Source organism: Balaenoptera acutorostrata, chromosome 5 (genome assembly GCF_949987535.1).
Source record: "Balaenoptera acutorostrata chromosome 5, mBalAcu1.1, whole genome shotgun sequence".
NCBI classification, from domain to species: domain Eukaryota; kingdom Metazoa; phylum Chordata; class Mammalia; order Artiodactyla; family Balaenopteridae; genus Balaenoptera; species Balaenoptera acutorostrata.
Window position 1 is genome coordinate 84,415,114 of NC_080068.1, and position 27,547 is coordinate 84,442,660.

Here is a 27,547-nt window from a genome sequence, read left to right on the forward strand (position 1 = left end):
TGTTTTTGTTTGTGCTGGGGAGAGGGTTTACAGAGAGAGAATAGCAAAGGCTTCACTGCACCTCGGCTTTCATGCATACTATTATTTTACTATCACAAAGCACCTGACTTGGGTAGAAGTTCTAGACATATACAATATCCACAGTCATTTAAATGAAGCATTATTCTTTTCTAATCAAACTTTAATTTTAAAACAGTAAAGATATTTATGCTCTAATTAGGTATAAATACACTACTCAGAAAAATGCATTAAAAAAAATAGAATGATTTTCCTAAAGTTGGGGCCCTTATTCAAGAGTCATCCTTTCACTCAATTATTGTAATCCTAAAGCTCTTTTGAGTCTTATTTGACTGAATTCCTAATATGTTGAAACCTGAAATTTCTAAGCATCTGAAGCATGGTTGCTTCTGAGTTTTTCATTAGTGCCAGTATAAAGTGCTTCCCATCAGAGCCCATGAGACTTTATCAGTACTAATCTACCATTTCTTTCCTGATGCTTCCAGACAACTGAAGCCTCCTAATTTGCAATAATTAACCTCCTGAGAAGAGCATTTCTCATTTATATTAGGGAGCAGCCACGTCTCTCTCTATGTTCAGTTTGCAACCTCACAGACAGGTTAATTTTGGTCTGTATTTCAGGAATCAGGTAAATTATGCAGTAAAAAACACTGAGGGGTTTTGTAGTAAAAGCCAAAATTATATGGATAGAACATGTCATGTGGAGAGGCAGTTTGCTGTGGAGGTCAAGAGCAGATGCCTTAGTGTTGTACCTGATTCTACTTAATGGCTTATGTGATGTTAAGAAAGTTATATAATCTTTCTTGCCTCAGTTTCTCTATTAACAACCTCATAAGATTGTTGTGAGAACTAAAGCAGTTAATATCTATGAGGTCCTTAGACTGCATGTGGAACACAGGCATAGTAAGCTTTATATAACAGTTGCTATCATTACAACAAAAAAACTTTGTTTTGAAACTGGATATATGGATAAATTGGTATGCAGGAAAAAAGAAGTAAGCAATTAACATAATAACTGAATAAATTATTTCTCAATACGTGAAGCATTCTTTGAAAGAGAGAAACACAAATTGGATGGAGAGGGTCAGGAACAAGGAGAGATAAAAGTGTTTCTTACTCATTTCCTTAAAGAGAGCATAGAATACCTAGCATGCTTTAATATGAATGTGAAGGTGCTTCATGTTTTCATTAAAATTGTTCTTTCCCTCTAGTTAGAACAAATTTTTGAATAAGTATAATTGGCATAAAAATATCAAATGGTACATATGTATTATGATATATGATATATATCATTGATTATATTTAATTTGTAGTAAAAATATATGTTATAATCAATGATATAATCACTATTTCTTTCAAGTGTAGATTTCACTAAGTTTAAAACAAAGGTATATGTCAACTAATATGATACATTTATAACTTTTTCCCAGCTTTATTGAGATATAATTGATATGACATTGAATAAGTTTAAAGTATACAACATGATGATTTATTTGATACACTTATCTATCACAAAATGATTACCACTGTAGGGTTAGTTAACAAACCCATCACCTGACATAATTACTATTTCTTTTTTGCCTAAGATTTACTCTATAGCAACTTTCAAGTATATAATACAGTATTGTTAACTATAATCACCATGCTGTGCACTAGATCTCCACAACTTACCTTAAAACTGGAAGTTTATACCCTTTGACTGACACTGTCCATTTCTCTCACCCCCCAGATCCTGGCAACCACAATTCTATTGCTTCTATGAATTTGACTTTTTTTCTGCATATTAAGTACTCTTCTCAGAAGAACAGTCTTTAAAGAAGACCTGGAATGACTGAGTAGAACGTATAAGCATATAAAATAGAGACTCAGATGAAGAATCTGCAACAAAGGCATTGGAATGATGGTTGTAGATTCATCCTTTCATCGTATATATTTTAAGTGCCTATTATGTTCCATTTATATGCTCAGGATTTAGCAGTGAACAAGAGAAGATTGTGCTAGAGGAACCTATAACCTAGAAAAGGGAATCCAAATTTTCCAGGGAAATGGAAAGGGGAAGAAATGTCCACTAAAGTAGGTAATTATGCATGTATGCTTAAATTTTGATTAATGTGTAAATAAGTTAAACCAATAATTCAAGAAAAATTTTTATTGAGTGCCTATTATTTGCCAGGCACTGCTCTAGGTACTAGTAGGGAATACTGCAATGAATAAAACAAAGTTGCTCCCTTAATGGAATGATCATTAACTGAGAAACATAGACAATAAAACAAATAAATGTGTAAGTACATAATGTGCTTGATAGGTTTAAGGACATTTATGATAATGTAGCAGGATGAGCATAAAAGGCAGGAGTAGGGGTGGAAGAGAGTAGACTTTCTATGTCACATAGGATGATTGGGGAAGGCCTTTCTAAAATGGTGATAAGTGTGCAGAGATAAGATGAAAGATGAAAAGATAGATGGATGAAAAACATTGCAGTTAAAAAAAAATACAAAGGCCCTAAGCATGGCCTTGCTAGACTGGCCCAACATAATTTTTTATCAACGTGCCATCACATCACACTGTGCAGTGTATATCCAGAAATACTGGAGTTTATATTTTTGTCCATGTTCTTGTCTTTGTAACCTTTTTCAGGTTCTTCTTCCTATCTGAAATAGTCTTCCTCCAGTCCCCAAACTATTTACTACAAGAATCCTTCTTAGAATTCAAACAAGATAATGATATACAAAATACACTAAGACATTTCCCCTACTAAATAAATTCCTTAAGATATACAATTACGTTTTATTTATGTTTACATCCATGGTATACCCATGGTGTACTACAGTATCTTTGGTATACAAGGCACCTGGCACAAAGTAGATGCTTAATTTAGCACTGACCAAAACAGTATCCTAACCTCATGCTATCAAAAACTATATATTTTTAATTATAAAATTAAAACACATTAATGTTTAATACAATTCTTTATAATAATATCTAAGAACTACTGAATGCTTGCTATATTCTAATTGTTTTATATTCTTTATATGCATTTGCTTTTTCAAAATAAAAATTTCAAAATAAAAGAAAAAGAAATTGAAAAGAAAGAAGATACTTGTTCTATGGCACAGTAAGAAAGAAACAAGAAAAGAAGAGAGAAATACTAAAGCTCAAACTTTAACCAACAAAACTTCTGTCTGTAACTGCACAAAATTTTCAATCAGGGACTTAGTACTTCATAAACATACTAAATTAGCAATGAGATGAATGTATGTCTGAAAACAAAATAATGCATAATTTTGCTGTGAGAGTTTACACAGCTTCAAAGAGCAGATGTTTTGGTTCTACCAAACTGTGGTTGACAAATTTGCTAGCAGTGGGAGTGGAAAATTAGTTTTCATTTTTAGAAATTATTTACAGACCTTTGCTATTTATCACATTGATTAAAAGCTGTCATTTGCAGCATTTATAGTCTTGAAGTACATGTCAAAATGGTTTCTAGCTAATTCAAATGCTCTTCTGAAAAGGAATATTAAACCAAACCAGGGTATATATTTTTCTTTTCTTAGGCAATACATCAAATCTATGCAGTAAGATACATTCTAATATAGTATTGAGAATTTCACTGATTAAATTTGGAACGATTCTTATCTGTCACTTACAAACTTGGAAAGATCTTTAGAACCAAAGATAAATATGAATAGGTAAGAAATGCTGCATTGAAGTGTCATGATAAAATGTCTGCAATTTCCATAAAAGCAACAATATCTCAAACCCATTTAGCCCACGAGAAGAAATTTTCATTTCAGAAAAAACAAGATCATTTACTGAAGCTTGTGAATAGCTGAATTTCCATGAGGATTTCTCATGATCAGGAGTTTCTTAAATGGATACTGGAAAAAAACAGGAAGGAAAGGCTCCACTCCCCTCAATCATTTAGTCTCAGGATTTGCAATCAGTTGACTCATGCCTGCACTCTTATTGTAGGTTGAAATTATTGAACACATTGTATATTTTCAAAGTCTAACTTTGATTAACTAAATAGCTCTTATTTTGAAGAAGGATTTTGTGTTTAGATACTTTTTGATAAATTCCTAAATAATAATAGCTTTTGACTAGTTGTTTAAGAATTTCAGCATACTTAGTATGATCAGTTTGCATTGTGTAGTAACAGTATTTTATGTAGTATATTATTATATAGCACATGTGTGCTATTATATACATATATACATATATATACAATATATATTATTGTATAGAATATGTATTTTTTTCTCATGGTTTTATTTTTCACTCAGTGTAGATTGCATTGCTCCTAAGAACTAAGAAGCAATGATCAAGTTCAGTTTCTGACAATTGCAGGTATTCAATAAATGAGTGCTAATTGGCTTCATTAATGAAGAGTGTGTGCTGAGTGAATAAATCTTTATATGTGTATTTTTTATGTGTTAGCTAAATCAAACTCAAATTTAAAAAGAATGACTGTAAATGATACAGAAATATTAACTGAAAGATCAAAGCTGTAAAATGAGGCAGAAGGGGAAATGATATGAGTATTGGACAGGCTTCCCAAGAAGTTAGACTTGTGACTGTGTTGTTGGTTATTTTAAATATGAATATATTGGATCAAACTTTCCTTTTATTTCTTCTCTTTTTCTTGCCTTAAAAAATAACTCTACATATCTCAAAAATTTATTGGCATTTAATAGTTTATAAAGATGTTGAAATAAAGTTGAAACACATCTTCCTTAAACTTTGGTCAACAAGGCTAATAGGGTTCATCCCTGTTCTTCCTCTCTCATTGTCTTTCACTGTAGAACATGTGGCTTTCAAAATATGGGAAAGACAATGAATATATATTTGTGTAAAGTAGTATTAAAATTAGATATTACATAATATATGTAAACATTTAAAATATGTTTTAAATCTACATAGAAATATAATGGATGTTAATATTATAACCAAATCTTAATCTCAAATCAGGGAATATTATTAAGGACAATACTTTTATTGTGAAATGATGGATTACTATAGATTAGCCCTGATATATACAAATGTGTACATAGGTATAGTATATATGTGTGTGCGTATATGTGGGTGTGTGTGCGGGTGTGTGTATAATCTTGTTAAAATATTCCAGCTTGTGATTTGAAGGAGGTTTCAAAGTAGTGGTTCTGCTTTGGATTGAAGACTGTTAGCAGGTAGACAGTATATGATTGGATATCCACTTTATTTGGATATAATATAATGAACAGTATATTATTTTTTGTCATTTTCCTTCAGAAAGATACTTATACTCAAGTATTTTTTTAATACTAACCTATTTAATACTAACTTATTTTTAATACTAACCTAATTTTTTAATACTAATCTGCCTCATGATATTCGAAACAACATTCACTAAAAGACAATATTACATACTTGGTACAGGCTGATTGAAAACAGCTTGCTTGTTTAGTCAAATAATTAGTCTAAGAATTAGGCTAAGCAAATAAATGAATGCAAAGAGCCAAATCTAGCATATCAATTAAGCTCTGACTCTTAGGAAATTAATATCCCTGAGTAATGCTGAGTCCAGGGACACAGTCATGTCTATAGATATCTTTAAGATAGATGCACACCTGTGAACTGCATAAACGTGCTCATGTGAGTTCTTGGCTTTTTCCCTATAATTTTTCTACTTATTTGTTCTCCTTGGGAGATAGGGAAAGCAATGCTCTCTTCTTCCCTATGCTATTTTTCTAATGTCCTTATAAATAAACTTGTTTATTAATAGCCTCTTTACACCATTGGCCAGCAGAGTAGGAAGATGACAAGTATATATTCGTTGCCATCAAGGGTACTTGTTCCTTTTAACTCTATATACTGGTGTCTTTCCTTTAGTCAGAGGCAACATTGTGACCACTATAAAGAAATACACAGAGAAACCAGACTCTTTCAGCATATAATGGAGGAATTTGTTATGTAAAAGCAAGAAAGAGCCTGTTTATATGGATGATAATAAACCAAATCAGAAAGCCATCTTTATGATCATGATTGATATAGCTACCCAGAGTGTAAGCCACTGCACAGACATATAAGATAGGCAAAATCAGAATTATCCATCAAAACTGAAAATTTTTCTTGAATATACTCCTACCCTACAGAACATCACCACTACCATAATGAAACCCAAATTATTTCACCTATATTTTCAAGATAGATAGATGCTAGATAGATAGATAGAGACATATACTTGTATTTTGTGTTATGTAAGATTTACTGATTAATTCATTTAACAAATAATTAATTGTTTTATGTTTTAATTATTATTTAAAATAATTTTATAATTAATTATTTATTAATTTACAATAAATAATTATTTTATGTAAGGCACTTTTCCAGGCACTGGGTGTTCAGCTGTAGATTATAAGATAAAGTTCCTACTTTCATGAAGAAAATATTTTAGTGGGACAAATATCTACCTGATTATTGATATAACATGCTGGGGAGGGGAGACCAGTTTAGTTACAATGTCCAAAGACTATCTCACAGGACAGGTGACATTTGCATATATACCTGAAAGAATATATGGAATAATCCTTGTGATTTAATAACTGAGGAGTATGATAGCTATTCTCCTATATATGGCCAAGAACTAGACGAACATCTAGCGTGCATGTCCTTGAATTGACTCTAGGCTGGCCTAGGACTCCATTAACCAACTGAACACAGTAACAATGATAATCCTGGCACTAGCTTTTCAGAAACCTCGTAGCTTTCTCTTCCTTTCCCTTTGAATGCTTGTTACTGGAAGTGCTGAGCTGCCATGTGAGAAGTTCTTTGATCTTGCTGGAGAGACCACATGGAAAGACAATGTGTATAGGCCACGTGGAGAAGAGAAGTCCTGGACTACGTGAGGAGGGAGTGAATGAGGTTCAACTATCCTAGCATCCCATCACCTTTAAGCCCAAATATGGCTCAGGACTTTGCCAACATCCAGAGCTGGTAACATGTGCATTTGACCTGTGCAGTCCCACCAGGCCTGGTGCTCAGAAGGGCCTGCATTTAGATGGGTGCTACACTTGGTTAACTGCCCTGCTGCTGCTGTTATTAAATTCTTAATTTTTTAACCCGCATTTTCACAGCTGACTTCTATTGCCTGAGACACCAAGTGAAACCAGCAGAAGGGCTGCAGAGCTGAATCCAGTCAACCCCCAGAACTCTGAGACACAAGATGCTTTTTCTTTTAAACCACTAGGTTTAACACATCAGGGAACTATAGCCAAAAATATGATGATCTTTGGAAAAAATAAACTTTTGACAATAGTTCCTTATTCTCAGTACTGTGTAGACAATGTTGCAAGCCTGAAGATTGGGCATGATTTTACTGAACCAAACTTGGGTCCGCTCGCCTGTGCAGTAAAGCCAATCTACTGACAACAGGTTGCGATGAAGGAAAGGACAGTGTTCATCACAAGGTGCCAAGCAAGGAGAATGGGCAGCTCATGCTCAAAAGACCTGAACTCCCCAATGGCTTTCAGAGAAGGAGTTTTAAAGTCAGTGTGAGGGGCTTGCAGAGTGTGTGATCAGCTCATGCACAGTTCTCAGACTGGTTGGTATCAAGGTGAAGTTTCAAGCGTCATCAACCTTCTGGTTTCAACCAGTCTAGGGTCTATGTTCTTGTGATCATCAGTTTTCATCTGGGAGATTCTGCTTCCTGTAGAAACAACTTAGGAATGTGTGTTAGGCCTTTATCTGTATCTTTCAAGAAACTGTGAGTTCAGTGATTCTGCTTTGTGGTAGATTTATAGCCTAAACTGTTACCAATTTCCCAGCCCAACAGCTATTCTTTGTTTCTACATCTTCACATTTCCTTATCATTAACTCTTGAGTCAGACCTTTGAGACTGAAGGGAGGCCTGGGAGACTAAAGCAAAAGCCTTTTTCTTCAAAGGACAAGGACACAGGGGTTTGTATATGGTTTCAATCCCTCCATTTCTTTGATACTCCTCAATCTTGAGGGGAACATGTTCAGGAAAAGAAAGGGAGTAAAGTTTTGGATACAGAGGTTAATCATAAACTCAGCAGAAGAACTCAGTTTTAGGGAGACTTGGTTTCAGTGATAAGGAGTGAAGGGTTCTTACCAAATTGACCTTTTAGAATTAAAATATACAATACCTTTCAAAGTGTGGGAATGGAGCTATAAGGGTATTAAGGCCTTAGTTTTATAGTGTCAGAGTTAAGGCATCATAATCTAGGATGCCAGTAAAAGAATTTACTGTCCAAGGTCTATGCTAAGTTATAAATTTACTAAAACATCTGTGATTTTTTTTTCCTAATGCAAAAATTGGCATACAGTCAGAATTCACTAGTGCTGACAGAGGGACTGTATCATGTTAATGAATCTGGATTGTTTCAGATTCCCTCACGAAGCAGGAATAGGTGATCGTATTATTTATCAAAATTCAATATAGCCCTAAATACCATAATCTTTCATAAGAGGTAGAATGTTCCATGGTCACCTTCCCTTCCTAATTAATTTATTATTTGCTAGGTATGTCTCAACCTCTTCTTTATTATCACAAGTTGGATTATTGAAAATATTCTCAGATTTGTTAAGTCTTTCAAAAGAATTTATGTTTCCTTTTACTGCACTGTCAAATGACTTGATCTTTGTCACCATTTTTGGAGGACACCTCATTTATATTTCTGCCAAATAAACCTGCCCACCTATAAAAATCATGAGAGAATCTTTTATATCTTGTCAACAGCATTGTAGTAAACAGTGAACTTTTTATGTTCAGTGCATTTTGATTAAACAAATGCTCAACTCATGAGTTGCAGCATTTCTATTCCAAGATACATCATCCTATATATTACTGTAAAAATTTCACCTCTCCTCCATCTGCTCTAGTAATAGCATTCTTTAAAGATGATTAAACATTTTTAATTATTTATTTTAAAACTTATTCCTTGGTATTTTCAACACCATCATATTGACTATTAATTCATAATAGACTGTGAGAACTCTCTAATAAAAAATTATGTTAACATATTTGAGCTTCATTTTACTCAAATGTAAAGTGAAGATAAACATATATCTTTTTATGTTTGGAGAAGGATATGTATCCCTAGAGTTCTCATAAAAATTTAAATTCGCCTTACTTTCAAAGTTCAAATGACTTTGTAGGGGAGGAAAACTTTTCCCTTCTTTCATTCTAGGTTTTCTGGATGGTCTAATAATTAAACTGATGTAAGACAGTTTAATGGGAGAAAAACAAATTTCATTTCATATGTATGAGAGTCCCATTAAAAATATGAGACTCTGGGCTTCCCTGATGGCGCAGTGGTTGAGAATCCGCCTGCCAATGCAGGGGACACGGGTTCGAGCCCTGGTCTGGGAAGATCCCACATGCCGCGGAGCAGCTGGGCCCGTGAGCCACAATTACTGAGCCTGCGCGTCTGGAGCCTGTGCCCCGCAATGGGAGGGGCCGCAATAGTGAAAGGCCCGCGCACCGCGATGAAGAGTGGCCCCCACTTGCCGCAACTGGAGAAAGCCCTTGCACAGAAACGAAGACCCAACACAGCCAAAAATAAATAAATAAATAAACCCAAAGTTAAAAAAAAAAAAAAAAAAAAATATGAGACTCAAGGAAGTAACCAAAGCAGGCAGGTTTTATATCTTTTAGACAAAGAAACAATTGTTTGTGAAGAATTGACAAGACAAAGAAGTTTGGGCTTGAGGTAGTAAATTAATGTGGAAGTAAGAAGGTGTGTTTATATAGCCTTTTTGGCCCTAAATTCCCTATCTCTGGTGATAAGGATGTCTCTTCCTCCTGGTACAAGGAGGGACCTTTCACATGGGAGATTTATTTACTGCTTTCAGGGAGACAAAGAAGGGTCTTTGTACTGGCTGTTTCTCAAGTAACTTTAATTCAAAATAATCAGTATGTCGGGACTTCCCTGGCAGTCCAAAGGTTAAGATTCCACGCTCCCACTGCAGGAGACACAGGTTTAATCCCAGGTGAGGGAAGTAAGATCCTGCAAGCTGAGCAGGGCAGCAGAAAAAAAAAAAAAAAAAATCAGTATGCCATAGTAGCATAATTTGAGGTGACATATTTGTTCCCCTTCAACTTCTTAGCACACTCTAAATAAATCTGTACTCCTCCAGGACTCTAGAGTCCCAGTGATGTGATCTCTCTAGCCCTCTTGTCTCCCCTTCTCCCACTGCCTTCCTCACTCGCTGCACTACAGGCAGACTGACTTGCTAAGGTTGGAAAATACTCCCATTCTTGTTCTAGCCCCAGATGCCTCCCACATGTTCTTCCGTCTGTCTGGAAGACACTTTCCCCAAAGCTTTGCATTGCCTTATTCTGATTCTTTACTTCAGTCTTTATATTTCACTCCCCCAGAAATCTTGTCCTGACCACCTACTTGATCCACCCATCTATGTCTACTTACCCAGGTTTATCACTCATATCACACCTTAAAATTTGAATTTATATGTACTTTACTCATTTACTGTCTCTCTCTTTCACTAGGAAGTAAGGACTGAGATTTTATTTTATTATTATTATTTTTTTAATAAATTTATTTATGTATTTTTGGCTGCGTTGGGTCTTCGTTGCTATGTGCGGGCTTTCTCTAGTTGCGGCGAGCGGGGCCTTCTGCTCGTTGCAGAGCAGGGGCTCTAGGTGTACGGGCTTCAGTAGTTGTGGCTCGCGGGCTCTAGAGCACAGGCTCAGTAGTTGTGGTGCACGGGCTTAGTTGCTCTGCAGCATGTGGGATCTTCCCGGACCAGGGCTTGAACCTATGTCCCCTGCATTGGTAGGCAGATTCTTAACCACTGTGCCACCAGGGAAGTCCCTGGGATTTCATTTTAACCATTGCTGAACTCATAGTATCTAGAACTAAGGATGAATGCATACCTGTCAGATGGAGAAATAAAATAGAGGAGTGCATGGTTACTTAGTTCCATGGTTCTTTCAAGTTGATTGCCTGTATACCTTCAATTCATCTCCTCTCCATGTATCCATTTCCTCTGCCATGTAACTTGGCAACACTGTGTGGTATGTTCTGCTGCATTCCAAGACTCTGGGCTCAGCTTTGTGACTTTAGTGACCATCAGGATGTTAGCAAATGCAGAGGCAAGAGGAGGCACTTGCCTATTTCTGCTTGCAGTCTTATTCCTCAGACTTTATTATGAGAACAGACTCATTTGGACTAACCTGTGGGATCTATGATGTGGAGCAGAGATGAGCCCTCTGTCATCTCAGTTGAAATCACTCTAAATGAGTAGATCTGTGGCTAATGCCAAATGTGTGCATGAGCCCAGCCATGACAAGAACTGGCTGCACTAGCTTGTTTGCTGGACTGCAGACTCATGAGTTCAATAAAAGTTTATTGTTACAGTAAGTCCCCTACATATGAATGAGTTCCATTCTGAGAGTGTGTTTATAAGTCCAATTTGTTCATAAATCCAACAAAGTTAGCCTAGCTACCCAACTAACACAATCGGCTATATAGTACTGTACTGTAATAGGTTTATAGTACTTTTCATACAAATAATACATAAAACCCAACAAACACAAAAAAAGAGAAAACATTTTTAATCTTACAGTACAGTACCTTGAAAAGTACAGTAGTACAGTACAACAGCTGGCATACAGGGGCTGGCATCGAGTGAACAGGCAAGAAGGGTTACTGACTAGAGGAGGGAGAGGAGGTTGGAGATGGTAGAGCTGAAGGATCTCAGCAACAGGAGATGGAGGGCAAGCTACAGTTTCACTCATGCCTGACATTGATGGCACCTGTTCTGGTTCCTTGCTGGAACCAGATGCATGTGCGCATCTTTGACAGTTCGTAACTTGAAGGTTCGTATGTAGGGGACTTACTGTATATTTTACTGAAGTTTGGTGATTGTTTGCAGCATTATTGTGGCAATAGATAACTAACAGAATAGAAAACAAGCCCCCAAAGTTTCTTTTAATTCTTTTATAATTTCATTATCAAAGTCATGCATTCCCTTTGTAACAAATGAAATAATTCAAAAAAACAGTAATTATCTTGGCCTACTTTCACCTGTTTCATTTAATTCCATGTAAGGAAACTTATGTTAACAGCCTGATGTGCATACTTCAGTATTTTCCCAATAATAAATGTTTCTAAACATCAAAAAGAATGAGAAATGTGCAGTATAATCTGTGTACATTGGGGATCTATAGAAAATATTTTGTAGGAAAGGAAGGTGATCCAATATCTTCTTTAGAAATCTTGCTCTGAGGGCAAGAATATGATGATGGGACCCTATATATAGAGAGAAGATAAGAAGTGATTATAACAGACCATGAAAAGGTAAAGAGGGTTGATATTAAGGTAGAAGAACTAGAAGTAACAAGTGTGGAAGATGAATAAAGCTAGGACTTCATTTTTCAGAATTTAAACATGAGTGGGTGAGATGAAGCACAGAGAAAAAGATATGACTTGCCAATATACGGGTAACGCTATAGAAGTTGAAGAGTAATTTGCACCTTAATCTCTTCATTACTAGTCCCTTCATTTGATATCTATTCTGTATTTGTGATGCCAGTTAATTCATCCAGCTAAACATAGTAAGCCAGAAACACTGAAGGCATCCTTAATGCTTCCTCCTCCCTCATTTTCCCAAATCCATTCTTCTAGTCCTCTACAACCTAATTTTTAAATTTTTCTTCCCAAATATATCTTAAACTCAAAATGTTTTACAGTTCTTACCACCATCCCCTGATACCTTACCATCAGATATTTTTGCCTCTTGACTTCTTTGATTCTGCATTGTCCACATCACAATGAAACCTATTGTGGTTACAAAACTAAACCTTCACTTCAGAGATTCCTGTCCACAAAGGAAGAAATTCAAAATCCTCACCTGGGCATATAAGGCTCTTACTGATGTGGCCCCTGCTTACTGCCATGGTCTCCTGGGTAACAGTGCTGCCCAGCTGCCATGATTATGAAAGGTCTCCTGGCACACAATAATATTTATTCTCTTGATGTCTTTAAAGATGCTATGGCCCTGTTTGGATGTCATCTATGATACTGACTTTGAAAACTCTTACTCTGCCTTTGATCCCACTGTTTAATAGATAGTTGCTTTTGAAAAGTGAAGTTCTGCCAAGACAGAATGGTGTTGTATCTCTCAGGTCCTCCATCTCAAAACTAAAACTCTCTGGATATAACAACAAACCAGCAAGGAAAAACTTCAAAGATAGGAAGAAGTCAGATTGCCTATGGACCATGGAACCTGAGGAAGAAGACAGTGGTGAGACTCTGAATTTCCTTATTTTATCACATATCTTCTGAACAGGATGCTGCAGAAACATCTAATCCAAAACCACCAACAGGCAGAGATAAACAAAAGCTTAAGTAGAGCTTATTTCCTCAGCCACAATACAGGGAATGATCTGACCAAATGAAAAAAGCCCTTTTGTCAATACTCACCTGTCTTACTCCAGGCTACTATAACAAATTATCATAGACTGGGTGGCTTAAACAACAGAAATATATTTCTTGACAGTTCTGGAAGTTGTGAAGTTCAAGATCAGAGTGCCAGCATGGTTCAGTTCTGGTGAGGACCCACTTCTGAGTCTGCAGGTGGCCATATTCTTGCTATGTCCTCACATGACAGAGAGCAGAGAGAGAAGAAGCTCTCTGGTGTCTCTTCTTATAAGGGCACTAATCCAATCATGAGAGCTCCACCCTCATGAATAAGTACCTCCCAAACGCCCCACCTCCAAATAACATCACATTGCAGGTTAGGGTTTCTACATATGACTTTGAGGGGAACACAAATATTCAGCCCATATCACCACCCATTATTCAGCCAAACAAAAACAGAAAAAAGATTCCTCACCTTTACGCACACTTACACAGTTTTTGTGGGTCAGAAAAGAGAGTTGTCTTCCACCCTACCTTTCAAGACATATGTAAGTAGGCAACAGTGCTCCGATTCCCCTATCTGTGAGTGTCAGCCAGGCTGAACAAAGAGCAACCTTCCTTCCCATGCCCTTTGGAAGTAGGTGACAGTGATGCAATTTTCCTTCCAATATAGTAATGGTGGGCCAGGAATTGAGTTGCTCTTCTTCCCCACCTGGCAGAAGCAGGAAGTACTCTGATACCCTCAGCAAGGGTAGTTTCAAAGGATCCAGTGGCAGGCTGAGCATCTATCCCACTCAGCATCAGTGAGATTGAGCAATACAATGAAATTAGAGCTTGCAAGCTCTCTATTTCCCCCCACAATTCTTGGTATCAATGAGGCCCATTGGGGAGCTGAGCCTCTATATCCATCTGACAGCAACAAGAATGAATGATACAGTGCAAATCAGAGCCAGTACTCCAATACTCCCTGTTGCTTGGAGTCAGCAAGACACAATGAAGAGCAGAGTCTCTACTCCCACCAGGTGTCAATGAGGTAGACAAGGTGGTGGAAAGTGAAGTGGGTGACATTCTACTTTCTTCTCCTGGTGTCAGAGGTGCATAGCAGGGAACTGAGCTTATATCCCTAATCAGAGGCAATAAAGCAGTGATCATCAATGATCTGTTTTTACCAAGGAAGTGTCAGCAAGGCCTGGGGGAGCTGTACTTCTATCCTACCCACCTGAAATGAAGAGGTGTGCATAAGTGCTCCACTTTTGCCAAGATAGCATTGGTGGGATGTCATGGCAGGCTGGACATACAACTTACCAGGCTCTAGTGGTCCACCTCAACAGGGGGACTACCTGCTAGGAAAGATTAAATAGGATCCAGAGACTCATAATATAAAATCCAAAATGTCCAGTATATCATCTGTCATACAAAGAACCAGGAAAATCCCAACATGAGTGGGAAAGGACAATCAGCAGACACCAACACTGAAATAAATCAGCTGTTGGAATAATCCAACAAGTATTTTTCAGCAGCCATCATGAAAACGCTTTAATAATCCATTGGGAATTCTTTTAAAACAAAACCAAAAAATGGAAAATCTCAGTAAAGAAATAGAATTTTTAAGAAGAATCAAGTGGAAATTACAGAACTGGAAAACAGTAGCATTCCAGGGGCCTGTGTGACAGTAACAAAAGAGCTTACATTCATATCACTGGAGTTACAGGAGGAAAAGAAAGAGAATAGGGTCAAAAAAGTATTTGAAGAAAGAATTGCTGAAAACTTCCCAAATTGGTAAAAAGCCATAAACCTACAAAAGAAATCCATACCAAGACACTTCATAATTAAACTTATGAAATCTAAGGAGAAAGAAAAGTCTGGAAGCATCCAGAGAGAAACGATACATTACTTACAGAGAAACACCAATTTAAATGACAACAGATTTCTCATCTGAAACCATAAAGTCCAGGAGGAAATGGCTCAATAGCTTTCAAGTAAAAGAAAAGAATTGTCAACCAGAAATCCTATATCCAGTGAAAATATTCTTCAGGAATGAAGGAAAATAGAACCATTGTCAGATGAAGTAAAACTAAGAGAATTTATTTTAGCAAAACTAACCTAAAGAATGGCTAGGAGAAGTTCTCTTAAAAGAAAGGAAATGATAACAGAAGAAAGATTGAAATTTCAGAAAGGAAAAATAAAATATGTGTAAAAGTAAAGGTACATATAATAGACAATTCTAATTTTCATGAGTTTTATAAAGTCACATTTGAAAGTAGAAGCAACAATTATAATACCATCTGATGTGGTGCTCAATGAATATAGACAAATATTTAAGACAATTAAAATTTGAAAAGGGGAAGGATAAAGCGGCCTAATAGAAGTAAGGTTTCTACATTTCAGTAGAACTGCCAAAACTTCAATACCAGCTGATAGTGATAAATTTCATATATGATTTTTAATACCTAGAGTAACTACTAAGAGATTTATACAAAGTGAGATACTAGGAAACACTATAAACAAATCAGGATGAAATCGTAAAAAATGTTCAAATATCTGCAGGAAATCAAGCGAAGAGAAACAGAAGAATGAGCGACAGAGAAAAAGCAGAAGAGGAATATTAAAAATAAAGGCTTCCCTTATATTCCAGGACCATTTGGTTTGAAGCTATTGTACATTTTGCATTTTTACAATTGAGAAATTTTCATGTTATTTTTAAATTCTCTATTTCACTCAGTTACTAAACTTCTAGAAAATAGAAACCATTTTTTTTCATCTCCTTATTATAAATGCATGCCACATAATGCCATTTGATTTATGTGTCTAGCAAAGTGGCACTGCCAAAGAGTGGCTCTGGAGGGGGGCAGGGATATGATAGGGATGATCACATCCCTATCATCCATCCACTCCCAAGCCAATTCAATTAATCTAAGTAAAAATGTTCATGATATTCAAATGCAGCTTCAAGAGAATTCTCCTAGCTTCTCTCTTAGAACAAAGTGTTAGTTTCTCAGCTCTTCACACATAGAAATTTACATGTAGGAACTTTCCACACGTCAGTAAGAACATGGTTTCTTTCTGTTTACCAGACTGTATGCTTTGGGGTGCTTTTGTCTTACTATTAGATAAAAATAAATATGTATATATTTTATCCAGTTAAAGATTTTTATGAGATTTACAATTCAAATGATAAATTTTATATTATCTGCTGAAAATCAGAGGGACATACATATAATACATGAAGATTCTTAAGAATATTGCCTAGTTGGGTTTTTTTCCCTACATTGTTAACCTATCATAAATTTTAAACTTTGTTCCCATGGATTTAATGAAGTAGATTTGATTTCGTTATGGTGTTTTTCCTGAGTTTTTCATATAGGTGACTAGGTGAAATAAAAATGGACATTTTGTAGAGGAGAAAAAATGGCAAACAAAGCAAATGTTTCCACAGATTTAAGTTCACTGCTATTCATTTGTGCATGCATGTCTGTGTGCAGGTTTGTGTGTGTGTGTGAGGGGGTGGTTCTTTCTAAGGGAATGAAAAATGCTTTTTTTATATCCTCTATCAAATATTATTTAACATGAATTGCATGATGTGTTGTTCTTTGTCATTATGTTCAAGATATTTCTTTGTTTTTTCATAGAATTAATGCTTGTTTGGTTTGTCTTTTCTTGGCCCAAATTTCTACATTTTGTTGTCTGTAGACTACTCATGGCTTGAGTCTGCATTAGATTCCTCTTAAGCTAACTTTCCTATCATAATTCAGGGTTTAAATATTTCAGATTAAAGTTTTTCTATCTTCTTAAAACACCTGCAAGTTACCTGTCCTCAAAGTCCATAAGTCTATCTGAAGTCTAAGTCTATTCAGTTTTCATCATCATGTTTAACAGTTCCTTCTGCACATGTTCATATTTTCAAACTTTTCAAAATTCAATTAAAAAGTCAAAAGAGTTTTATTATATACCACCGGAATTGACAGTAGCAAAAACAAAGTTTGATGTTCAAATAATTTTGCAAAATAAATAGTTAAAAGTAGAGACATTAAATATTTTATGGTATTATAAATAAACACAAGTCATGTTTTATACAGTGTGGTTCCTTGTGGTATGTAATTGTTATTAAAAAGTATCCAAAACTTGAACATAAGGCCATTTCAATGTCATACTGGGGCATGGTTTAATGCTACAAGTAAGAGATTGTACTTGTATTTGCCTTTGCTATTTACTATTTTATGAGAGCCCAGGCATTGTGACAAAAGACACAGCAAATCCAGCTGTCACGAGACTCTATCCACACTGCCTCTTCTCTTTCTTATTCCTTCAATATACTCAACATGCTTTCTAGCAGGGCCTTTTTGCTTACTATTCTCTCTTTCCCCAGATATCCAAATTGCTCCTTCCCTTGCTTCTGCCAGTTCTCTGGTCAAATGTCACCTCTTCATAGGTGCCTTCAATGATTATCTCATTAAAAACATAAATAAATTAATTATCAATATCGCTTTCTACTTGCTTTATTTCATTTCATGCTACATATTACATACACATAAAACATTTGTATGATGTTTCCCCCAGTGAAATATAAGATCCTTGAGGTCAGAGACTCTGTTTGATTCACCCTAGAACATAACACGAGTGTCTGATTGGTTTTTGATAAATAAATTGGCCTGTTGGCACTACGCCTTTTTTTCCTTTCAGTTTTATTGAGATGTAATTGACATACAGCACTGTATAAGTTTAAGGTGCACAGCATAATGATCTGATTACATACATCATGAAGCAATTATCACAGTAAGTTTAGTGAGCATCCATCATCTCATATGGAGAAAAAATTAAATAGAGAAAATTTGTGTGTGTGTGTGTGTGTGTGTGTGTGATGAGAACTCTTAGGATTTACTCTCTTAACAACTTACTTTTATATGTAATATGCATCTGTGTTAATTACATTTATCATGTTGCACATTACACCCCTGATACTTATTTATCTTATAACCGGAAGTTTGTACCATTTGACAGCTTTCATCACATTTCTGCTCCCTCTATTTCCCACCTCTGGTAACCACAAATCTGATCTCTTTTTCTATGAGTTTGTTTGTTTCTGTTTTTGTTTTTGAAGTATAATTGACCTACAACACTATGTTAGTTCCTGTTACACAACATAGTGATTTGGTATTTCTATACATTTTTAAATGATTACCACAATAAATCTAATTACAATATAGCATCATACAAAGATATACATAATTATTGACTATACTCCCCACATTGTATATTTCATACCTGTGATTAATTTCTTTTGCAACTGGAAGTTTGTACCTATTTCTTTCCTCTACCCACCTTCCTCCCCTCTGGCAATCATCTGTTTATTCTCTGTATCTTTAACTCTGTTTCTGTTTTGTTACATTTGTTTGTTTTGTTTTTTAGATTCCATATATAAGTGAAATTATACAGTATTTGTCTTTCTCTGTCTGACTAATTTCACTTAGCATAATATCCTCTAGGTTCATCCATGTTGTTACAAATGGCAGATTTCATTCTTTTTACGGCTGAGTAATATTTCATTGTATATATATTCCACACCTTCTTTATTCATTCATCTATTGATGGGCACTTGGGTTGCTTCCATATGTTGACTATTGTAAATAATGCCACAATGAACATAGGGATGCATATATCCTTTCTAATTACTGTTTTTGTTTTCTTTGGGTAAATATCCAGGAGTAGAATTGCTGGATCATATGGTAGTTCTATTTTTAATTTTTTGAAGAACCTCTAAAGTGTTTTCCACAGTGGCTACACCAGTTTACATTCCCACCAACAGTGCCAGATGGTTCCCTTTTCTCCACATCCTTGCCAACACTTGTTATTGTTGTCTTTTTGATAATAGCCATCCTGACAGGTGTGAGGTGATATCTCATTGTGGTTTTGATTTGCATTTCCCTATGATGTGGAACATCTTTTCATTTGCCTGTTGCCCATCTTTATGTCTTCTTCGGAAAAATGTCAATTCAGATCCTCTGCCCATTTTTTAATTGGGTTGTTTGTTTGTTTTTTGATGTTGAGTTGTATGAGGTTTTTTTTTTTTTTTTGGATATTAACCCCTTATCAGACATACCATTTGCAAATATCTTCTCCCATTCTTTATGCTTCCTTTTTATGTTTTGATGATTTCCTTCACTGCGCAAAAGCTTTTTAGTCTGTTGTAGTCCCATTTGTTTACCTTTGCTTTTGTTTCCCTCTCCTGAAGAGATATATCCCCCCCTCCTCACAAAAAATTACTAAGTCTAGTGTCAAAGAGAGTATGTTTTCTTCTAGAAGATTTATGGTTCCAGGTATTACACTTAAGTCTTTAATCCATTTTGAATTTATTTTTGTGCATAGTGTGAGAGACTAGCCCAGTTTGATTCTTTTGCATATAGATGTCCAGTTTTCCCATACCATTTATTGAAGAGGTTGTCTTTTCCTCATTGTATATTCTTGCCTCCTTTGTCATAGATTAATTGCACATGTAAGTGTGAGTTCATTTCTGGCCTCTCTATTCTGTTCCATTGGTCTACATGTCTGTGCAAATACCATGCTATTTTGATTACTGTATTTTGATTTGATTACTGTAGCTGTGTAGTGTAGTCTGAAGTCAGGGGCCATGATTCCTTCAGTTCTGCTCTTCATTCTGATGATTCCACAGGATATTTGGGGTCGTTTGTGTTTCTATACAAATTTTAGAATTATTTGTTCTAGTTCTGTGAAAAATGTCATTGGTATTTTGATAGGGATTGCATTTAAGTTGTAGATTGTGTTGGGTAGTCTGGCCATTTTAACAATATTAATTCTTCCAATCCATGAACAAGGTATATCTTTCCATCGGTCTGTGTTGTCTTCAACGTCTTTCATCAATGTCTTATAGTTTTCAGAGTACAGGTCTTTTACCTCCTTAGTTAGATTTTTTCCAAGGTATTTTATTCTTTTTGATGTGATTTTAAATGGGATTGTTTTTTAAATTTCTCTTTCTAATAGTTCACTGTTGGCATACAACAGATTTCTGTATATTCATTTTGTACCCTGCAACTTTACTGAATTCATTTATGATCTCTAGTAGCTTTTTGGTAGTGTCTAAGGATTTTCTGTATATAGTATCATGTCATCTACAAAGAGTGACAGTTTTACTTCTTCCTTTCCAATTTGGATTCCTTTCATTTCCTTTCCTTGTCTGATTGCTGTGGCTAGGACTTTCAGTACTATGTTGAATAAAGGTGATGAAGGTGGACATCCTTGTCTTTTCCTGATCTTAAAGGAAATGATTTCAGCTTTTCACCATTGAGTATGATGTTAACTGTGAGCTTATCATACATGGCCTTTACTATATTGAGGTATATTCCCTTCAAACCCTTCTTTTTGAGAGTTTTTAAATCATAAATGGAAGTTGAATTTTGTCAAAAGACTTTTATGCATCTATTGAGGTAATCAACTAATTTTTATGCTTCAATTTGTTAATGTGGTGTATCACACTGATTAATTTGCTGATATTAAACCATCCTTGTATCCCTGAGACAAATCCCACTTGATCATGGTGTATGATTCTTTTACTATATTATTGAATTTGGTTTGTTAATATTTTGTTGAGTATTTTTGCATCTATGTTCATCAGTTATATTGGCTTGTAATTTTATTTTTGTGATATCTTTAACAGGTTTTGGTATTAGGATTATGCTGGCCTTGTGGAATGAGTTCAGAAGCATTCCTTTCTCTGCAATTTTTTGGAATAATTTGAGAAGGATAGGTGTTAACTCTTGGCAATATTCCTTTTGTAGTTGCAAGAATGCAAATCATTTCCCACTTCTCTCTGTTTTATCTTTTTCTTTTCACAAGATTTGGTTAATCACTATAACTAATGAGCCTTTCTAAAAATGTCTTCTGGCTAAATTTGCTGCCAGTTCTGCATTTCTAAATTTCCCTTTTGATGTAATACTTTCCACTGAATAATCTTAATGTTGCTCTAGTCATACAATCAAATTATTGCAGTTCATGAATATGCCTGCTTAATGTTGAATAAATGTTGTGATAATACACTTATTACTTTATGCATACATGCATTCCTCAACTATACATGGAATGCATACCATGTGACAGGATTCATACACATGTAATTGAGAAAAGTTTTTTCCACTACTTGTCTGGGCTAGTGACTATGAATAAAAACATAGTTCATGTTGTATAATCTTCTAGATAGAGGCTCTTAGTATAGCTTTCCTGGATGTACTCTGCATAACTGAAGGGGGTATTTTTCATCTACCTACAATGTGAACAAACATACACAATGGCTGTGCTGATGAAACTTCCTTGGTTTCTCCAAAATTATTTTGACACCACTCCTTTTTTTTTTTTTTAATATCTTTATTGGAGTATAATTGCTTTACAATGGTGTGTTAGTTTCTGCTTTATAACAAAGTAAATCAGTTATACATACACATATGTTCCCATATCTCTTCCCTCTTGCGTCTCCCTCCCTCCCACCCCTCTAGGTGGTCAAAAAGCACCGAGCTGATCTCCCTGTGCTATGCGGCTGCTTCCCACTAGCTATCTATTTTACATTTGGTAGTGTATATATGTCCATGCCACTCTCTCACCCTGTCACATCTTACCCTTCCCCCTCCCCATATCCTCAAGTCCATTCTCCAGTAGGTCTGTGTCTTTATTCCCATCTTGCCACTTGGTTATTCATGACCTTTTTTTTTTTTCTCCTTAGATTCCATATATACGTGTTAGCATACAGTATTTGTTTTTCTCTTTCTGACTTACTTCACTCTGTATGACAGACCCTAACTCCATCCACCTCACTACAAATACCTCCATTTCGTTTCTTTTTATGGCTGAGTAATATTCCATTGTATATATGTGCCACTTCTTCTTTATCCATTCATCTGATGATGGACATTTAGGTTGCTTCCATGTCCTGGCTATTGTAAATAGAGCTGCAGTGAACATTTTGGTAAATGACTCTTTTTGAATTATGGTTTTCTCAGGGTATATGCCCAGTAGTGGGATTGCTGGGTCATATGGTAGTTCTATTTTTAGTTTTTTAAGGAACCTCCATACTGTTCTCCATAGTGGCTGTATCAATTTACATTCCCACCAACAGTGCAAGAGGGTTCCCTTTTCTCCACACCCTCTCCAGCATTTATTGTTTCTAGATTTTTTGATGATGGCCATTCTGACCAGTGTGAGATGATATCTCATTGTAGTTTTGATTTGCATTTCTCTAATGATTAATGATGTTGAGCATTCTTTCATGCATTTGTTGGCAATCAGTATATCTTCTTTGGAGAAATGTCTATTTAGGTCTTCTGCCCATTTTTGGATTGGGCTGTTCGTTTTTTTGTTATTGAGCTGCATGAGCTGCTTGTAAATCTTGGAGATCAATCCTTTGTCAGTTGCTTCATTTGCAAATATTTTCTCCCATTCTGAGGGCTGTCTTTTGGTCTTGTTTATGGTTTCCTTTGCTGTGCAAAAGCTTTTAAGTTTCATTAGGTCCCATTTGTTTATTTGTGTTTTTATTTCTATTTCTCTAGGAGCTGGGTCAAAAAGGATCTTGCTGTGATGTATGTCATAGAGTGTTCTGCCTATGTTTTCCTCTAAGAGTTTGATAGTGCCTGGCCTTACATTTAGGTCTTTAATCCATTTTGAGTTTATTTTTGTGTATGGTGTTAGGGAGTGTTCTAATTTCCTACTTTTACATGTACCTGTCCAGTTTTCCCAGCACCACTTATTGAAGAGGCTGTCTTTTCTCCACTGTATATGCTTGCCTCCTTTATCAAAGATAAGGTGACCATATGTGCGTGGGTTTATCACTGGGTTTTCTATCCTGTTCCATTGATCTATGTTTCTGTTTTTGTGCCAGTACCAAACTGTCTTGATTACTGTAGCTGTGTAATATAGTCTGAAGTCAGGGAGCCTGATTCCTCCAGCTCCATTTTTTGTTCTCAAGATTGCTTTGGCTATTCGGGGTCTTTTGTGTTTCCATACAAATTGTGAAATTTTTTGTTCTAGTTCTGTGAAAAATGCCAGTGGTAGTTTGATAGGGATTGCATTGAATCTGTAGATTGGTTTGGGTAGTAGAGTCATTTTCACAATGTTGATTCTTCCAATCCAAGAACATGGTATATCTCTCCATCTATTTGTAACATCTTTAATTTATTTCATCAGTGTCTTATAATTTTCTGCATACAGGTCTTTTGTCTCCTTAGGTAGGTTTATTCCTAGATATTTTATTCTTTTTGTTGCAATGGTAAATGGGAGTGTTTTCTTAATTTCACTTTCATATTTTTCATCATTAGTGTATAGGAATGCAAGAGATTTCTGTGCATTAATTTTGTATCCTGCTACTTTACCAAATTAATTGATTAGCTCTAGTAGTTTTCTGGATACCACTCCTTTTAATCCCATGGCTCTTAATCTAGACTTCATCATAAAATTTACCCCAACAGTATAGAACTACTTATCCATTTTCACCAATATAATATGAATATTATATGGGTATGAATTTGTTTTTTCATATATGATCCTACTGTCTAACACAGTGCATAGTAGGTAGTTTAAATATACTTGTGAGATGAATGAATGGTGTATACAAATTACCTTTGACAAGAAAATATTTATTTTGAATTTATTTAAAAATAAAGGATATTCCTAGAAACAGAATATAATTCTGTTATGTCTATAGTTGGTTTGAATGTAAGCATAAGTAAAAAGGATATCTCATTTTTGTACTTGAAGCATCTTAACAATTTAAATCCAATTTCATTCTGAGTCTCCTAGCTTCTAAAAGTTACTATTCACATAACCACTCTGGCAGTGATTACTATTCCCTCCTCTTTTGTAGATACTCCAGGAAAGCAGTATATTTCTCAGTAGTCTTATATCTACATATAGTCAAGGGACTAGTTCTAGCTATTGCAATGTGAATGAAAGTGATACATGTGGCTTCCAGGCTAGGGAGTTTTAAGAAACAGGGGTGTGCCTTCCACACTTTCTCTCTCTTCTCTTGTAATCTGTTTCCATAGGAGACAGACATGTTTGAATACAGGTGGTTTATTTTGGAGAATACTCAAGAACAATACCTGTAGGGAAGTGAAGGAAGCAGTACTGAAAAGAGAGAGTAGCTAAACACTTCTCTCAGCAACAGAAGAATGCATCTGCAGTAGAGGCCTCAGCCAACGTCACAGTGAGTTCAAGGCTAGAATGGCCTTTAAGAGACAGCAACACTTGAGGCAATGGGACGGATCTTTGTAACTCTGTATTGACCGGTTATTTGTTGTGGACAGCCTCTGAGGAGAAGAGTAACCCTGGGAAAGACAGCTTCTTCAGCCAAGGATAATTGAAGAGGCACTCAGCTTTCTGCCCTCAAGAGTGAAGAAATGAGTACTTGAGTCCGAGGAGTGGGGCACACCACAGCATTCACTATATTTCCTCCAAAAAGATGCAGATTGCAATGGGAAGCAAATGAATAATGGAGTCATGACACAGATGGAGCTAGAGTACTAAATTACTTTGTGAAGGGAAGCTACCCAGGAGCATTCACTTATGAGAAGGAAATAAAGTCTAATGTGTTTTTGCTACGAAAATGTCCAGAGTCTAATGTCTAATTGTTAATCTGACATATATATATATATATATATATATATATATATATATATATATATATGACAGATAAATATATATATATATGACAGATAAATTTTGTCAATTGCTTTCAGAGTAATCCATTTCTAATATTGTCCTTCCCCCCAACACTGCCTTTTAAGTTAAAGGAATGAAAGTACACAGAGCAATTACACAGATGGCATAATGTTTACCAGTGTTGCCAAGAAACTCCTGTGAGAGGCTATATTTCAGAAGCACAATATCTGAAGTCATTGATTTAAAATTATTCACCCCTGAGGGATCTTAAACTACACAGCATTCTCTGCCACAACTGTTTTCATGTGAGGTATTAGAATCCAGTGATTCCACATATGTATTTGTTATTCGAGTAGTATCCACTCACAGAAATAAATGTTTATTACTATACACAACTTTTGAAGTTTAAAAAGGTATAATTTAGTCTAAAATTGCTCTAGGCCTCAAAGGGAGACAATATAGATAGGTATATATAAATGGTCCTTCTCAAGAAATGTAATCCTCAATTCTTATATTTTTTTAGTTGGAGTTCTAGAATAAAAATCTGTGACTAAAGGAGCAAGCCATATTGACTACGTAAGTACAATTCAGCATTCAAGGAAGGCCAAGTTGATCAAATGATTCAGGACTGAATCTTTATCCAATACATTGAAATGTCGGGAGTGGGGGCTTAATAATATTTATGCCAAAACAGATTTTCTTTCCGACATAATCTATATGGTTTGAAGACCTAAAATATACCAATACACGAGGAAATTTAGAGGTTTAACTTAATCTGCCAAACCTAACTGAATTCCCAACTATAAAGCATTGGACTTAAATATGTGACTTTTGAAATAAAGGTGGTTCTGAACTGGAATCCTGAATACAACCTTTATTAGTTGTGTGTGACTGTGGATTAGTCACTGAGACTTAATTTTCTTATTAATGAAATGGAGTAAATTACGTCTATGCTTTGTTGGATTTGTAAAGATTAAATGATACACATGCAATGCTTTTATTACAGTAGATCATAGTGTGCAAATGTTCAAAATGTAATTGGCATCTTTACTGTTATTATAATGATTTAAGCACATATAAAAGCAAAGCTTCATTTGAAATAGTTGTTCATAAATAGCATGTGTTTCTTTGACTTTACTGGTTTCCACAGTTTCATTATAGTGTAGGACACATTATCAAACATGCAGTAGCTAAATGATTCAATCATCTGGTACAAAGGAAGAGACAACTGTTGACACTGAAAAAAATCACAAGTGATTAGAAAATGTTGCCTCATTTGCATAATTCAAAAATAGCATTTCATTTCAAATGCATTTAGTAATATTGTAGAAGCCAAGTGATTAAAGGTATCTGGTATTCATGAAAGGACAGACTAAAAGCTTAGTTTCTTGAGACACAAATATTCTGAGACCTAGATCTAAATATAAAAATAGTTGTATATAATTAAGGTGGGGAATGGACAGATTATTTAGTTATTCATTCTGGAAAAATTATTTACTATTTGGAAGAAGAATGATTTTAAATTTCTACCTTACTGCTTAAATAGTTGGAATTCCTTCAGTCCCTTGAATGCTAAGTGTTCCTTTTTGATGTTAAGTCTTTGAATAAATATTTTTTCCTGTTTGAATGTTCCTTTAAACCCCTACACTGACTTACGTACATACATCCTTCAGATTTTAGCTTCTTTGTGTCATAGAAATAACTTTCCTAACCTCTCTTGAAGAGCTTAATCTATCCATTATATTATATCCTGGCCTAGAGACTGATTCCTCTCCATTGTAACATATGGCTGTTGGAATTTACTGTGCATTTTAGTGATTATGTGATAACTATTTCTACTTATTATAGCATAAATTCACAAGGAATGACACCATTTCTGTTTTCACGTATGATATTTTCCCTGGTCCCTAGCACAGTGCCTGGTATTTGTTTGATTATCAGTAAGTATTTATATTGATAGAATAGTAGATGAATGAATAGAAGTTTAAGGATTAAGAAGACATCACCAAGAAATTAGAGGAAACTAGTTATCAAAAAGATAAATGTGGAATCACATTGAGTAAGTATACTTATTCAATGTGATTCCACATTTATCTTTTTGATAACTATTTGTATTTGTATACAAATACAAAAACAAGTATTTGTTCTTTGAATGGAGTTCTCTGGTACTATAAAAACAAAGTAAGAATCTATTACAGGTAAATTCAATTGATTTTTCAAACAGTAAGTAAAACATTTTTATAACAGAAGAGGAATAAAAAATCTAAATGTAAATAAAAACCTGGAAAAATATTTACAACATACCATAAAGGCTAAATATATTTTGTACACAAAAATATTGATCAGTTTTTGAGGTAAGTAGAAACAAATGACATAAATATGCAATTCACTAAAACAGAAATATAAAAGGCTAATACATAGGTGAAAAACATAATATCATTGAATTTCTTCCTGTGAAAATGTCAGTAGAAGAATGCAATAGGCAATGTTGG